The sequence below is a fragment of the Lissotriton helveticus genome, chromosome 3_1, assembly GCF_964261635.1.
Source record: "Lissotriton helveticus chromosome 3_1, aLisHel1.1, whole genome shotgun sequence".
Classification (NCBI taxonomy): Eukaryota; Metazoa; Chordata; class Amphibia; order Caudata; family Salamandridae; genus Lissotriton; species Lissotriton helveticus.
In genome coordinates, this window is record NC_136061.1 from 2,039,938,540 (window position 1) to 2,039,955,400 (window position 16,861).

At 42.2% G+C, this 16,861-nt stretch overlaps 1 protein-coding gene across 2 annotated transcripts in view; it reads left to right on the forward strand.

Annotated features, from left to right (window-relative positions):
- AGBL1 (AGBL carboxypeptidase 1) overlaps positions 1 to 16,861 on the forward strand; it is a 4,192,795-nt gene that overhangs the window by 1,276,083 nt on the left and 2,899,851 nt on the right. The window lies entirely within an intron of this gene.

The following is a 16,861-nucleotide window of genomic DNA, read 5'->3' on the forward strand; positions in this document are numbered from 1 at the left end:
TTATGGCACAGAAAAGTATCTGCGCCACGTCGGAAAAATACATTTTTATATATTGGGTAAGATAATTCACCCCTAAAGGGCCCCTTGTAAGCCCAAAGGGCTAGGTGATTTATGTTAACAGTGTGGCATACTACATATTGGGAATAGTACACCGTCAATGTGAACAATTATCCAAAAGCTGCATTTAATTAGAAGATTAAGCTTCCTTTTCAGTTAACAGGCCTAGCTACAAATTAAAAACATAATTTTATATCATTCCAAAGGGAAAATAGTAGATCAACAATAGAAAGTGATTTGACTGGTGAGAACGACTCCCTGATATTCCCAATGCCCTCAGAGATTCTCTGGCTCTAACCACAGCAGGAGGGAGAACATGTTTTGGCCCTTAAAAAGCAGCAGATACATCATCTCTATAGGGTAATGACTAAGGTGAACAACCAGGACTCATTTTGTTCAAGGGCACCTTGGAAGGTTTACAGAAACCAAAACAGGAAGTGCATAACAAATAGGTGAGAAATGCGTAAATAGGATTTGATTGTTAGAATTCTCCAGTCACTGGCAAGTACACACAATATGACTGTCACCTCACCACAACCTCCTCAGAATAATCCTGCACCTGGGAAGAAAACATGCAATGCAAACGTTGACTCATGGCTGAAAAAAGATCCAAGGATTTATATCTCCTACTGGCAACTAGGGACTAGAATTGCTCATTAAATGTAAGATGGTTGACCTCCTGCTTGCCTGGTACATGTACAGAAAAATTAGAAGGAGTCCTGACTCCAAGAAGGATTAGCTCACATCTGCAGAGTCCATGGACTGAGAGAGATCTTGTGCCTAGGAGCCTGATCTAAGGTCTGGATAGCTGAAGCAGTGATCAAGATAAACGTTCCTAGAATATGGAAAAAAGTGGGACATTTGTGACACTATACAGTAATAATACAAGGCTATGAGGTTCCCTAGTGTGGCCCAACCTCAATGGGCAAGAAAGCCAAGCTCATCCTGCTTAGAGCTTTTGTCCACTTTAAGTTCTGTCTGGATAAAACTTCCAGATTGCCTAGCTAATGGAATGGAATGAGGTCTTAAACCCATCCCAGAGGTGGAGTGACCTCAGTGGCTATGAATCACAGCTTTCGTTTGCTTTTATTTTTTTAGGCCAAATCTAATGGGTTCAGTGGATGATCAATGATGATGGACTGAACATTCAGGGACACTCACTGACTTCAACTTCTGACCTTACCCTACTGGAAGGTTTTGAGCTTTAAAAATCAGTCTAAGTCCTGCAATAAAAACTTTGACCAGTTCAACCCGCCTGGAATAGGAGACCTCTGCTCTATTGCAGTTGGCTGAAATTATGCTTATCTCAGAGTCCATCACAAACTAATGCTTTAAATTGGTGTGTCACAAATTTTTGCCCTTAGAACTTTTGGCCTTACAAATTTAAAATTGTATATATTTTCTGTTCCCTTTATCCAATGTTGACTGTTTTGGTGTTTTTTTGCTTATTACATTTTTCTCAATTTTTCTAAATTGGTTTGCTAATTTTATTGTGTTGTTTTCCTGACTTTAAAATAGTTGCTACCGTTTGAACCTAACACATATTTCACTGGGAATTGCCTGCTGCTTGTGCCACAGCTCCAGAGTTTAAGCAGATGTTCTCTAAGAACTGTGTTTTAGCCTATAGAGTTAGGGCCAGATGCATCAAAGAGTTTTGCCCATTCTGTGTCTATGGGAAAATGTGTTCATGCATATGGCCCATAGCATTTATTATGTTGGTGCCCTCTTCGCCAATTAATAAACCAGTTTGAGACACAAATTAAATAATATATAAACTACATTAACAGGGTGATTTTTGTAAGAAACATTAAGGAAATGTGTTTCTAAAAGTCTGTGTATATTATTCTTCTTCTTCTGTAGAACAATATGATAGGTTAAAACATGTCAAGTAAGAAGCCAATAAATTGCTTTATGTCTAAAGTATGCACACATTCTATTGAAAGTATATTTTACTAACCCAAACAAAACCCAAGACCTATGTGATGAGGACAACCGTGGATAAAATAACATGCTACACAAAATAAAGTCAAAACTCTGCAGCTGGAATTGTTCAACCTCACATGGGTGCAATTTTCAGATATTTTGAAATTCACAAAGAATTCCCAGGAATTCGTTTTAAACCTGCCACAGCTGCAAGATTCCAGGTGTACTCCTGTAAAACTTTGTGCAATCCATTTTTAAGAGAAATAATACCTGCAAATATTTGTGAGAACATTGGAACATTGTTGCAAAGTCACTTGCTTCCTTTTTTTTCCTCAGGTAAAGCATTTCTCCAGATGGAGAAATGTCTTCTCCTACATCCACACCAACCTTAGGAGTGATCACTTTTCATTATTGATTTGGAAAGGGATGCATCCCACCTCTACCAAGAATAAATCAGTGGCCTTTTCCAGGATGGAAATGCATTAGATACAAGTTTGTGAATACCCATCAAAATATCAGTTTCTGGACGCTCTATGCACACATGGTGTCTATTGGGAGTGAATAACCCAACCAGAAGCGTTCTGTTCCCTATTAATGGAAAATGCACATAAGTACATCTAGTTATGGAAAGAGTATTTGTGTATTTGAAAATATGTTATTTTTATGGCAAGAACTCTCACCCACCTGAGAGTGGCATGCTTTTTCATTGGGTTCCCTCCTAACACCAGGACCAAATGGTCCCTGGTGTGGGCTACAGCTCTCCAACATAGAGCAGCTGAGGCTTTTTAGTTTTGGAGGAGCACCCGGTATATATAGATGAGAGGCACAGTGAAACTGATTTATATGTATATATATATATATATTTATATATATATATATCAACGCTCCAACTTGCCCTTGCTTGAACAGCACACGAACACTGAAGGTAGGTGGCAAGCCTTTATTGTAGGGTACAACTGGTCAGTTGCTATCAGATTAAATCAGACAGTGTCTTGATACTATGATGGAAGGCTTCAGAATGCCCAAGGCATCATCATGGGCTCAGCACCCGCTCCGCCCATTTTGACGCAACCAATTCAGTATCTGAAAAGGGAGAAATAATATAATGCTGGAAACGTCTTGAGGTAAATGAAGGTTTCTTTCAAGCTTAGTAGAGAACACCAGTTGAGTGCATCCATCCTTCTTGAATTACTATCTACCAACTGTTAGTGGTAATCGTGGTTCAAAGAGGAGTTGGAGTGCACGAGAACACACAAGGTTAAATAATAATATGTTATGCCAACGTTCAAATACAAAGGAACAGAGCGCATGCTAGAAGCATAATGTGCACTTGTAATACAGTGGCGCAAGCCTCTGTGCATGTACACTTAGTAATCAGCTCACTACAGTGCCCCAAAAGCCAATGCCACATGTCTGTAGGGCAGCGCTGCCCGCTGGTTCAGACCTACAGTACGGTTCAGGAGGTCCTTAAAATGAGACAGAGATGTGACTGAATGAGGTCAGAGATCACATCATTGCGCACGGCAACATCGCTTGTTCGCACCTGCGCACCCAGGCTGATGCACCCCGCCCCTCCCACCGCACCGCGCTCAATTGCAGCCCCTGTGCACCCAGGCCCCTCTATTCACCTGCTGTCATTGTTGTGTGTCCAAACACGACAGCCAATAGAGTTCACAATTCAAATCGAATGTTGATTGCAGGATGGTGTACACCTCATGGAACCCTTTTTTTATTGCGCATTGTGATATCTGAGGTGGATGCGGCCATATCACCTAAGGCAGTGTGGAAGAACTGGGACATGTGGCGTTGTTGTTATCCTATTTATACATACGCAGAGTGGGCAGGGCTTGCATACGCTAGGCCAGCGTAGGGGTGTGAATAATTATTCCGGCACCTGGGCATTGTTCAGTTCCTGCCTGGCCAGGAAGTGTACTTATGTGTGTCTCCCTGTTGCAGTTTTGACGTCGCACAATCCACAAATTACATTAATGTAACATGTACCGGGAGGGCAGCAACTAACGCTAATGAGATGCTGTCCGAAAACATAGAATGGCCAACATCACATGTCATTGTCAAGCTTGTGGATATGCGCAGACACGCATGTCAATGATGTGCGGTATTATTGAAAGTGTTGCTATCGCGAAGCGCACACATGGGAATGTGCTCGGATGGAGGGAGGATCAGCAGTGAGGCAACGTCATACACAGTTATAACACTCATTACAGTCAAGCAATGCATGTCAAACGTGAATCTGAAAGTCTCACATATGACACAATACTATACTGGTAAAGCCTGACAACAGAGCATACTGCAACACACATCTACGCATTACTCTTTACTGTTTGTGACATGTGATCTTTGATGTGCACTCTGCCCATGGCTGATGATACCCCTTCGAGCAACCAATACCCAAGCCGAAAGGCAGCACAATAATGCGCACACACACACTCTAGGTGCATCGTGTAACACACATTTGTTTTTTGATGTAACGTTTCAGATGCATGGCCATCACACGTGGAACGCTACAGTACAGACCATGAATATTGATCAAGATGATCGTTGCATGTTGTGTGTAGTATAAGATATGTGTGCACAGCAAAAAACTTTTCAAAAAAGCTCTCTAAGCAGAAGAGGTGTCTCTCATCAAACGCTGTAGAGAGAATGACTAAAATGGGTGGGGTCCTCCAACTGTTGCAATGGGAAATGTTATGAACCAATCAAATTCTTTTTTTGAAGCTCACATGGCAATTGTGCACCGAAGCGCATGGAGGCTGCACCCGACGCGATTGTGAGAAAATATATTTACCATAATATAAGTTTATCACAGTTAGAAATATATTCATGTTTAAAATATTTTAGATTATTGCTTGCTCTCATATACACTTTAAACTTATTAGATATAGTTTTAAGACATAAAAAATATGTCTATGACATAACATAGGGCCTAGCAGCGTGCACACGTTGCATACGCAACATGCAGCGGGTGCGACCCCATACGTACATGACGTAACAAGTGGCTTGGTACTGCATACCCGTCGCATACCAAAGTAGCAGCTGGCACGACCTCCTACGTATATGATGTTATTCAGGACGCGGTTCCATAACCCGGTCAAATACGAAATGCGCATCATTTATGAGTTTAGCAATATGGCGGATAGGATTCGCGTGCTGATGGAGCTTGGTACACTACCGGTACGGAACTCCAGTTTTCTCCCCCCAAAAAATATATATACATTTTTTTTTGAAGATATAAAACATTACATCATCTTTAAAGTAAAAAAAAGGATAATAGAGTTCCAAAATATTACAAAAAAATTGAAAATATATAGGTTTTATTAAAATATTAAATTAACATTTAAAAAACTTTCGAAATTCACTGAACAAACCATAGGTTTTACAGATGTTATAGTTAGGAATTAGCATTTAAAAAACCTTTGAAATTGACTAAAAAACCGTAGGTTTTATGGACGTTATAGTTAGTTAGACATTTGACTTATAAAACCAGAAAAATTCACCCGTTATAGTTAGTTGAGCTAACTATAACTTGCGCGCCCGCAATGCACTGCTGATGATGTCACATATTACATCACTCATGACATGGTCAGTGACATCACTGATGACATCACTCATGACATCTCAAATGACATAACTGATGACATCATCCACAGGATAAACTGATGCACATACTGATGCCCTAATATAAACTTTGATACACCCACTCTAAAATACAGTCTACTATTTTTGAAACCATACACACAACAATGCCAGATACTACATACCACCCACTATTCCCTAGGCCTACACACATTCAGTCACTTATACATGCAGTTACTCATCCATACAGTACTATAATAAGCACTCATACACCTATACATACAGTCACACTCCGCCACTCATCCATAGAGTTACTTACACACCTAGTCAGTCATGCAAAGAATCAATCACATACCCATTTACTCATGTATACAGTTATACACACAAACTCAGTTATTTATACACACACCACATCACTTATTTATGCACATACTAACACATACTGTCTTATACAATCACTGATATAAGCAGACACTCATCTATACACTCACTCTTCAAATAACTTACTCTCACGTATAGTCATTTATATATACCACCACTCACATATACTACCTTAAAACATTTGTAGTTACTTACACATATACCACTGAGCCATTCATTCACTCACCAACACACCCATATACACACTAATCACCCATACAGTCCTCTCCAGATGCACTTTAAATCAATACAACCAGAGAATCACCCACTCAGACATCTATGCACAGACACACACACCCCCCACCCACCCACACAGATACTCAGGCATCCATACAGTTACTCAGACAACACATCAATAACCCATATAGACACTCATGTAGCTACTCAGCAACCCAAGCAGCCGCTTACACACCAACTGAGAGACTAATACAGACTTTCACACAGTTTAGTCACTAACCCATGCATTCAGTAAGACACGTTCAATCACTCACTTATACAGTCAGTCACACACCTACTAAATAATCCCTTCAGGCACTTGTAAATCCGCTCATTCTACAATACACCTTGGCATAAAGATATATGACAAATATTTAAACTTTACAGAAACACACTTTCACTGGATGATGTCATCAGTGATGTAATTTGAGATGTCTTCAGTGATGTCACTGACCATGTCATGAGTGATGTAATATGTGACATCATCAGCAGTGCATTGCGGGCGCGCGAGTTACAGTTAGCTCAACTAACTATAACGGGCGAATTTGTCTGGATTTATATGAGTGAAATGTCCAACTAACTATAACGTCCCTGAAACCTATGGCTTTTTAGTGAAAAAATAATTATATATATATATATATATATATATATATATATATATATATATATATATATATATATATATATATATATATAAATACAAAAAAAAATTTTTTGTGTAAATGTCGGGGTACGAGTACCGTGCGCGTACCCCGCGATTTAAAAAAAAAAATAAAATTTTTTTTTGCCTTGAGGGTCCTTGTGGGACCCCCTGAGCAGGTCTAGGGGGTCGGGTGCTTCTACCCTGCCCTTTTTTTGAGTTCTACACGTTTGTTTTTCTGCTTTCCTGTGCCTTAGTCTACCGAGGCACAAGATGGCTGCCAACAGTTTCTGTTTTGGAGTGTTGACAGACATTGGCAGCCAATCAGAATGCAGCTCGCGCTCTAGAGGTACGCGTACCGTACACGCACGTACGCGTACCGTAAGCGTACCGTAAGCGTACCGGTAAGCTCACCGGTAAGCTGCTATAGATATATACATTTTTTTGAACCTCAATTACTCAAAATCCACTGCAGCACATATCTTGAGACATAGCAAAGGCACATCGGGCTACCAGTCCCTACAATTTTGCCAAGTTTGGTGAAAATCCATTCAGCCGTTCGAGCTAAAAGTGCGACAGACCGCCCTATGGAAATTAACATGGGGAAAACACGTTTTGGGACCCCCCTTTTATCTCGGCCCCCGCTTGACGGATCCCCCCCAAACTTTTAGGGAAGGACGGAGCGCCGCTAGGCAAAGTTGCTGACACAATTCAGGCTGATTCCTCAACCGGCGCCAAAGTTATTCCCAATAGAATGTTGCGATTTCCCTATGGAAAACAATCCTAACTATATATACCTACTGGCTATCGCCAGTAGGTAATATATATATATATATATATTCACTGAAAAAACCATAGGTTTCAGGTCATATATAGTTAGGTATTAGCATTTAAAAAACCATTGAAATTCACTCAAAAAACTATAAGTTTTAGTGGTGTTATAGTTAGCTGGACATTTTACTCATACAAAACCATTGAAATTGCTCATATATAGTTAGTTGGACTAACTATATTTCGCGCACCCGCAATCCACTGCTGATGATGTCACATATTACATCATTCATGACATGGTCAGTGACATCACTGATGACATCACTGATGACATCTCAAATGACATCACTGATGACATCACTGATGACATCTCATTTGACATCACTGATCATATCACTGATGATATTATTCATGTGATAATACGATGCACCTCCTCACGCTCTAATATAACCATAATATAACCTAGGTCTACACACACACATCCACTCATTCACCCATACAATCACTCATACATACAGTCACTCATCAATACAATACTCCTAACTATATAAGGCCTGAAACCTATGGTTTTTTCAGTGAATTTCAAAGGTTTTTTAAATGCTAATTCCTAACTATATAAGGCCTGAAACCTATGGTTTTTTCAGTGAATTTGCAAGGTTTTTTAAATGCTAATTCCTAACTATATAAGGCCTGAAACCTATGGTTTTTTCAGTGAATTTCAAAGGTTTTTTTAAATGCTAATTCCTAACTATATATGGCCTGAAACCTATGGTTTTTTCAGTGAATTTCAAAGGTTTTTTAAATGGTAATTCTATTAGCGGATAACGTTTAAATATATTAATATCCTAGTGGGACCTCCTGAGCACCCTAAGGGGTCAGGATGTTTCTACCCTGCCCCCTTTTTGTGTTCTACACGTTTGTTTTTCTGCTTTTTTGTGCCTCAGTCTATTAAGACCCAAGATGGATGCCAACACTTTCTGGTCAGAAGTGTTGACAGCCAATGAGCATGCAGCTTTCTCGGGAAGGCATTCTGATTGGCTGTCACTGTCTGTCAACACTAGCACAAGATAGATGCCAACACCTCCTGGTTAGAAGTGTTAACAGCCAATGACCATGCAGCTTTCTCGGGAAGGCATGCTGATTGGCTGCCACTGTCTGTCAACATTCAAAACCAGGAAGTGTTGGCAGCCATCTTGTGCCTTGTTAGAACCAAGGCACAAGAAAGCAGTGAAACAAAGGTGTGAAACTCGCAAAGGGGCCAGAGTAGAATCACCCTGACCCCCTAGGCCTGCTCAGGGGTCCCACAATTTTTTTTTGTAAATGTCGGGGTACGCGTACCGTGCGCGTACGGTTTGCGTACGGTACGCGTACCCCGCGATTGACATTTTTTATTTTTTTATTTTTTTTTGCCTTGGGGGTCCTTGTGGGACCCCCTGAGCAGGTCTAGGGGGTCGGGGTGCTTCTACCCTGCCCCTTTTTTGAGTTCTACACGTTTGTTTTTCTGCTTTCCTGTGCCTCAGTCTACCGAGGCACAAGATGGCTGCCAACAGTTTCTGTTTTGGAGTGTTGACAGACATTGACAGCCAATCAGAATGCAGCTCGCGCTCTAGAGGTACGCGTACCGTACGCGCACGTACGCGTACCGTAAGCGTACCGGTAAGCTCACCGGTAAGCTGCTATAGATATATACATTTTTATGAACCTAAATTACTCAAAATCCACTGGAGCACATATCTTGAGACATAGCAAAGGCACATCGGGCTACCAGTCCCTACAATTTTGCCAAGTTTGGTGAAAATCCATTCAGCCGTTCGAGCTAAAAGTGCGACAGACCGCCCTATGGAAATTAACATGGGGAAAACACGTTTTGGGACCCCCCTTTTATCTCGGCCCCCGCTTGACGGATCCCCCCCAAACTTTCAGGGAAGGACCGGAGCGCCGCGAGGCAAAGGTGCTGAAAAATTCAGGCTGATTCCCCAACCGGCGCCAAAGTTATTCCCAATAGAATGTTGCGATTTCCCTATGGAAAACAATCCTAACTATATATACCTACTGGCTATCGCCAGTAGGTAATATATATATATATATATATATATATATATATATACATATATATTACCGTTCCAGTACACCTTTCCTAATGCACACACGGATAGGTGCTTTGATCGCGGCGGTGTTTTGCGAAATATCAGTGCCTCTTTTCTCCCTCTCCTATTCCAAAGGAAAGAGCACTCGCTGGGGTGATACCAAATATGTTTATTTGACAGACGCATTTCAGCTGTTGCCTTTTTCGATGTTTTGTTATGTTTTGTTATGCATGCCAAATGAAAAATGTTTTGTTATAAAAAAGAACATTCTCACGTGATACAATCAGACATAGACGATGGACTTATTTCTAAGACAATTGCAGTCGCCATATTGGAAGGATGTTAGATTAACATTTATATGCAGTGTTTTTAAACCATTTAGTATACTTTTGCCATGAATGCACATGTAAACACAAGATTCATAATCATGATTGAGCCGTGTATGAGCACAGTGATATTACATCAAAACATCATGGTATACATTCTATTGAATTGATGCCACAATGCAGTTCTTGTTATTAAATTGCACGTTTGTCCTCACCATCATTGTAGAAATAAATTCTTAATCAATATCTTGCCTTGTATCAGCCTGGCAATAATATTTGCTAAACATCACACTAAATAGTGCCACCAAAGGACTAGCGTCTGTGGTACTCAAAACCACCAATCAGTCCAAAAGTTTTAGTCTCATAAATAATCTTACTTCTTCAGTCCATCATAAAAAATATATTTTCAGCAAAAGTCATTCATTGTCTCATACTACCGTATATCGGCTTAACATTTCTCCTGTACCACGAGTATGTCTACTATAATTTCTGCATGTGCACACAAATTTGGCAAAAATGTAGTTCTTGGCTCAGAAAGCGAACTTTTGTAAAATCGTGCAAACCCATTCAGTAGTTGCTGTGAAAATAAAAATATATAAATATCGATATCTATGTCCGCGGTGGAGTTGCGACCCCTCCCGACCATGAGCTTTATTCTAATAAGAGTCACAGGAAAAAAGTGAAACGAAGGTGAAATAAAAAGAAAAGGGGGGATGGTAGAAACACCCTGACCCCCTAGGCCTGCTCAGGGGGTCCCAAAAAACCATTTTAAAAAACATTTTCAGCGAAATTCGCGCTGGGGTTGCGAATCGCGCCAAAATGTAAAAAGAAAATGGAGCGCAGGCTCCCGCACTTCATTTAAATGAGGCCCCCGGGTGGGCCAAGTCCCGGGGGCATTGCTAACAAATATCTGCGGGGGCCATGCAGGCCTCCGCAGCCCCAGCAACCACTTCCCCTGGGGCTTGCTATAAATAATGTGCGGGAGGGCACTCAGCCCTCCTGCAGCCCCAGGGACTGACATCCTGGGGCTTCCTTTTTAATGTATGGGGGGACTCCAAGGCCCCCCCAAGTCCAGGGGACCACCAACCCCTGGGTCTTTACTTAATTATTTGCGGGGCACTCCACCCCCAGGGCTTTTAAAAAAAAATGTGTGTGGTGTGCTCAAGCCCCCCACATGCCCCGGGGACCACCACATCCCCAGGGCACTAATACTTGAAATATGGGGGTCTGATATGGACCCCCGAGTCCCGGGGACCACCACCTCCCCGGGGCTTTAATCACATAGGGAGAGTGGCCACTCCATGGCCTCCTGGAGCCCTCCATGGCCCTAGGGACCGCCACCCCCCAGGGCCAGCTCCTGCAGTGTCCCGGGGTGCCCACCTCCTGGACACTGCTGTTTTCTATGACAGGGCGGGAGCCGTGCGGCTCCTGCCCTGTCATAGCAAACTTGCTTTGGATTTTGGAAGAGAGCAGAGAAAGCTGCTCCCTCTTTCAAAATCCAAAAAAGAATTGCTTTTCTACAAGGGTAGCTGCATGTCAGCAGCTCCCCGTGTGGAAAAGCAATGCCGGGCAGGAGGCCACACAACCCCCCCTTCTGAAAATCAATCCCAAAAAAGCTGGCATCGTGCCAAGGTACCTCCCCCTCCCTGCAGCACTCTGCAAACGCGTCCCCTGGTTTGGTGTGATGGGGAACTAATTCCCCCTTCAATACTTAGGGTACCTGGAGGCCAAGTTGTCCACCAGGTACCTCCAGTATTCGCCAGGGAGCTGCGTTGCAGTGAGGTGGTCCAAGGTCACGCCCCTTTTTACACCATTCTGTGACGCTTAATTGAGGTACCTGGTGGGCTACTTGGCCCCCAGGGACCCTCAACATTGAAGGGGAATTAATTCTACAACTTAAAATGCACCGGGGGCGTGGTGGCACAGTGGTGGTGGAAGGGGGCGGGCCTGATGTAACAAGTGTGCAAACGTGCCTTGTGGTGCATTTTAAGTTGGGGGAGTAAGTCGCCTTGAATCCTGAGGGTCCTTGAGGTTCAGCTAGCCCTCTAGGCACCTCCAGTAAGTGCCACATAACTGCGTTAGATAGAGATGTAAAAAGGGGCGTGGCCTCAGATCACCTCTCTGCAACGCAGCCCTATTGCGCTTACTGGAGGTATGTGGTGGGCTATTTGGCCCCCAAGGACCCTCTGGATACAAGGGGACTTACTGGCGGTACCTGTCGGGTTAGTTGGCCTCCTGCGACCCTTAGGATTGAAGGGGAATTAATCACCCAACTTGAAACCTGCTAGGGAGCGTGTTTGCACAGTGGTGAAGGGAGGTGGCGGGACTGATGTGACATGTGTGTACTTATCCAATCTCTCAGCCAAAACCCAAGCATTTATAAATTCACCATGCACTCTCCTTGCAGTACTCTAATCATTCCGTCAGTACCCATGCACTCATGGAATGACCCATGCACAAACTCATGCACTGCTACAATACCCTAAGCACTACCCATGACGTCCAGCCATCGCCCTGTCAGTACCCATGCACTCCTTCAATCACCCAGTCAGCACCATGTGCTTATCCAATCACTCCACCAAAACCCAAGCACTTATAAATTTACCATGCACTCTCCTTGCAGTACTCTAATCTTCTAGTCAGTACCCATGTTTTCATGGAATGGCCCAGGCACTAACACATGCACTGCTACAATCCTCTAAGCACTTCCCATGCAGACCTCTAACCACCTACACAGTACTGATGCACTCCTCCAAATACCCAAGTTGTACTTATGCATTCCAGAAATCCCTGTCACTACCCATGTACTCCTCCAATCACCCATCCAGCATCATGAACTTATCCAATCACTCCACCAAAACCCACCCAGTTATAAAATCACCATGCACTGTCCTTGCAGCACTCTAATCGTCTAGTCACTACCCATGTACTCATGCAATGAACCAGTCACTAACACATGCACTGCTGCAATCCATTGAGGATGACCTATGCAGTCCAGTAATCTCCCTGGTACTACCTATGCAGTCCTCCAATCACCCAGCCAGTCCTATGTCCTTATCTAATCACTGCGCCAAAACCCAAGCAGTACCCTCCTGCTCCAGCCTGCACGCTTTTGGGAAAAAAAACTATAATCGGGTGTTCGCTGGGGCTGCACCTAGAATATGGAACTCCTTCCCAACCGCCATCAGAAGAATCCCCTCTCTGGCACGTTTAAAAAAGGAGGCTAAATCCTTCCTCATGGGTAAATTCCTGGGCTAAACCCATTCCACAACCACCTCAGAGAGTATTGCCCTCATCCTGCGCCCTCGCCCCACCAAGAAACCGGGGGCCTGTCTTCAGTAATTGTAATTGTAATGTTATCCTTGTATTCCTCTATCCCTCTGGTACCCAGGACCCCCTGCAGCCCTAATGTACTGTACTCTTGTGATATCCTGCCTACTGTATGACTCCCTGACTTTGTAAAGCGCTCTGATGTACAGTATTCTTGTGATTTTCTCCCTATTGTATAACTCTCTGACTCTGTAAAGCGCTCTGATACCCTAACGGGTCAAGTTCGCACGCTATAAAACATTAAAATAAAAAATAAATAAAAAATAAATAACAATGCACTCTCCTTGCTGTACTCTAATCATCCAGTCACTACCCATGTAGTTATGCAATGATCCAGGAACTAACACATGCACTGCTACAATCCCTGTGTACTACCCATGAAGTTCTCTAACCACCTACACACTTCTCATTTGTTCCATCAATTCCCCCGGTAGAAGCCATGCAATCCAGCAATCACCCTGTCACTCCCTGTGCAGTCTTCCAGTCACCCAGCCACTACCATGTATTAATCCAAACACTCCTCCAATACCCAAGCACTGATAAACTCACCACGCACTGTCCTTGCAGTACTGTAATTATCCACTCTGTTCCCATGCACTCATGCAATGACCCAGTCACTAACACATGCACTGCTGCAATACCTTGAGGACGACATACGCAGAAGAGTAATCTCCCTAGTACAACCAATGCAGTCCTTTAATCACCCAGCCAATCCTATGTGCTTATCCGATCACTGCGCCAAAACCCAAGCACTTATAAAATCACCATCCACCCTCCTTGTAGCACTCTAATAATCCAGTCACTACTCATGTACTCATGCAATGACCCAGGAATTAACTCATGGCAAATACAGAGGAGTGAATACTAATCACAGGGGTACCCCAACGCATAGTGGTCCCTAGTATATATAGGTGTTTTCACTGTATTCTAAGTGTGTTTTAGCATAGCACTGGCTCTAGGCCTGGTTAGTCAGAGTCAGTTACCACCAGTACCCATCAGCAAAAAGTTGGAGGCACAGGAGGTCTTTCTGCTCCTCTGTTGTTTCTTTCTGCACATCTCTTCTTGTTCCTGCACTTTTCTTCGTCTCTCTTGACTTCTGTTGCCTCTTTCTGCATTTGTCTTTGCTTCTTTCTGCGCTTTTCTTCATCTTTCTTCACATGTCCTACCTTTGTAGGCATAGTTAGAAATTAGCATTTAAAAAAGCTTAGAAATTCACTGAAAAAACCGTAGGTTTCAGGGACATTATAGTTAGTTGGAGATTTCACTTGTACAAAACCATAGAAATTTGGTTGTTATGACATTCTCAGTGACATCACTGATGACACCTCAAATGACATCACTGATGACATCACTGATGACATCATCCTTGTGATCATCTGATGCACCTCCTCATACCCTAATACCCTAATAAAACCTTTCATACACCCACTCTAAAATACAGACCCCAATATCGAACCCATAAACAGACCGATAGCAGTTAGTACATATCTGCTCAGTGATTCATACATCTGTACACATATCCACCCACTAACCCATACATTCACTCATACATACAGTCATTTATCTATACAGTCACTGATATATCCACTCATACACCCATATAGACACTCCCACACTGCCACTCACCCAAAGAGTTACTCATACATCTGGCCAGTCATGCACAGAAACTACCACCATTCGTGCCTTCCTAGGACTTTGATACTACCTCCTGACCCCTCCTCCTCTATGCCTCGCCTGAGGCTCCCTTGACCCCTCTACCTCAATCGGCTCACCGCAAAGACCAAAGAGAACTGTAAAGCCTCCTTTTTGTGAACATTTTCTCCCTCAATCGGCCTACCTCTGACACTCAGTTGAACTCTGTAATGCTTCCATTTGAACTTTTTCTGTATCTGTCCTTCCTTGCCTTTACCCTGTATTTTTGTCTCCTCCTCTTCATGTTGTAAAGCGCTCTGATACCTTCTGGTCTGGCCAGCGCTATAGAAGACTTCCTTATTTTTTTTTTTGAACTTTTTTTTTTTAAATTATTTTTATTTTATTTTCACCTGGTACAGGGCAACAATACATACAAAATTATTTCACATCATACTGTAATTTGATTTGGATAAACCGGATTTTTTCAAAAAGATTAATTAAATACAGAGGTGACAAATAAAGTAAGGTAAATCTATAAAACAGATATCATAGTAGAAATACTAACATATACCAGCAAGAACCGCTTGTCAGTCAAAGTTAATTTTTAAGTCGGTCAGTTCAGTCTAGGTCCCCCCAAATTTTCCCAAATTTCCTTAGTGACCGAGTGCCTCTTAGTTCTGCCAGAGTACACTCCATTGTTTTGATGTCAGTGACTAAATACCACCATTCCATAGCGTTAGGTATATTAGAACTAATCCAGGCCCTCGCTAGGATTAATTTAGCACATGAGATTAATATTGATGCCAATGCAGGGCGTGGTTGATCCGCTAAATGTAGACCAAGTAATGCCATAGTCGCTGTTACAGAAGAGCTAAGAATGTTTTTAGGAACCAGAATTTTTCCCACTTCTTCCCAATATTTCCCTAGCTTTGGACAGGAAAACAGCATATGTACCAAATCCACCGCATATTCAGCGCATTTCGGGCATTTGGTTTTATCTCGCAAGGCATTGTTTGTAGACCATTTCGAAAAATGTTCTGCCGTATAATAAAGCATGTAGGTGGTTCTGTATTGTTGGAGTCTTAAACTAGATGACCGTACAGAGTTATGAATATTAGTGTAAGATTGAATTATGTATTTTCCTGTAAAATTTGTTCCTAGTTTAGAGTTCCATTTTTTAGCAAGAATATCACTGTCGTCCGATCTGAGGCCTGTGAAAAATTTGTAAGTTGAACTGATGATTGATTTCTCCTTCCTAGAGTTTAAGCAGTCCCAGATACCACCACTCGACAAGCTATTGATTTTATTTTTGCGTACTAAAAAATCATAGATTTGTAGGTATTTAAACCTATGTATTTCAGACAGGCCATATAGATGTTTTAGAGTGGGAAAGTCTAACATGCCTTGTGAGTTGCACAAGTCACCCAAAACTATTATGCCTTTAAGCTGCCATCTATGGGATTCCCCGTCGTTGAATATGCTCGGTAGACCAGGATTGTTCCATAGAATCAGTTGAGAATGATATATAGTGGTTTTGCAATGGTCAATAATATCCTTCCATATTCTTATTAAGTCACGTGCAGTCTTGAATTTGACCCGTTTGTAGTAATTTGGGTCTGTTATGTGAAGTAAAAATTGGTTGGCGTCGCCTTTCAACAATAGATGATGGTAAAATAGCGTGTCCTCAGTATTTAGTAGTGATCGTATACGTCTAATAAATGATGCCCAAAAGTAAAATTTCAAATCAGGAAAATTAAGGCCCCCGGATTCAATCTGGTTCTTCAATAGCTTTAATGATCTCCTGGCCTTCTTGTACCCCCAGATGAAGTTGCCAAAAATCCCATCTAATTGTTTAAAGAAGGAAC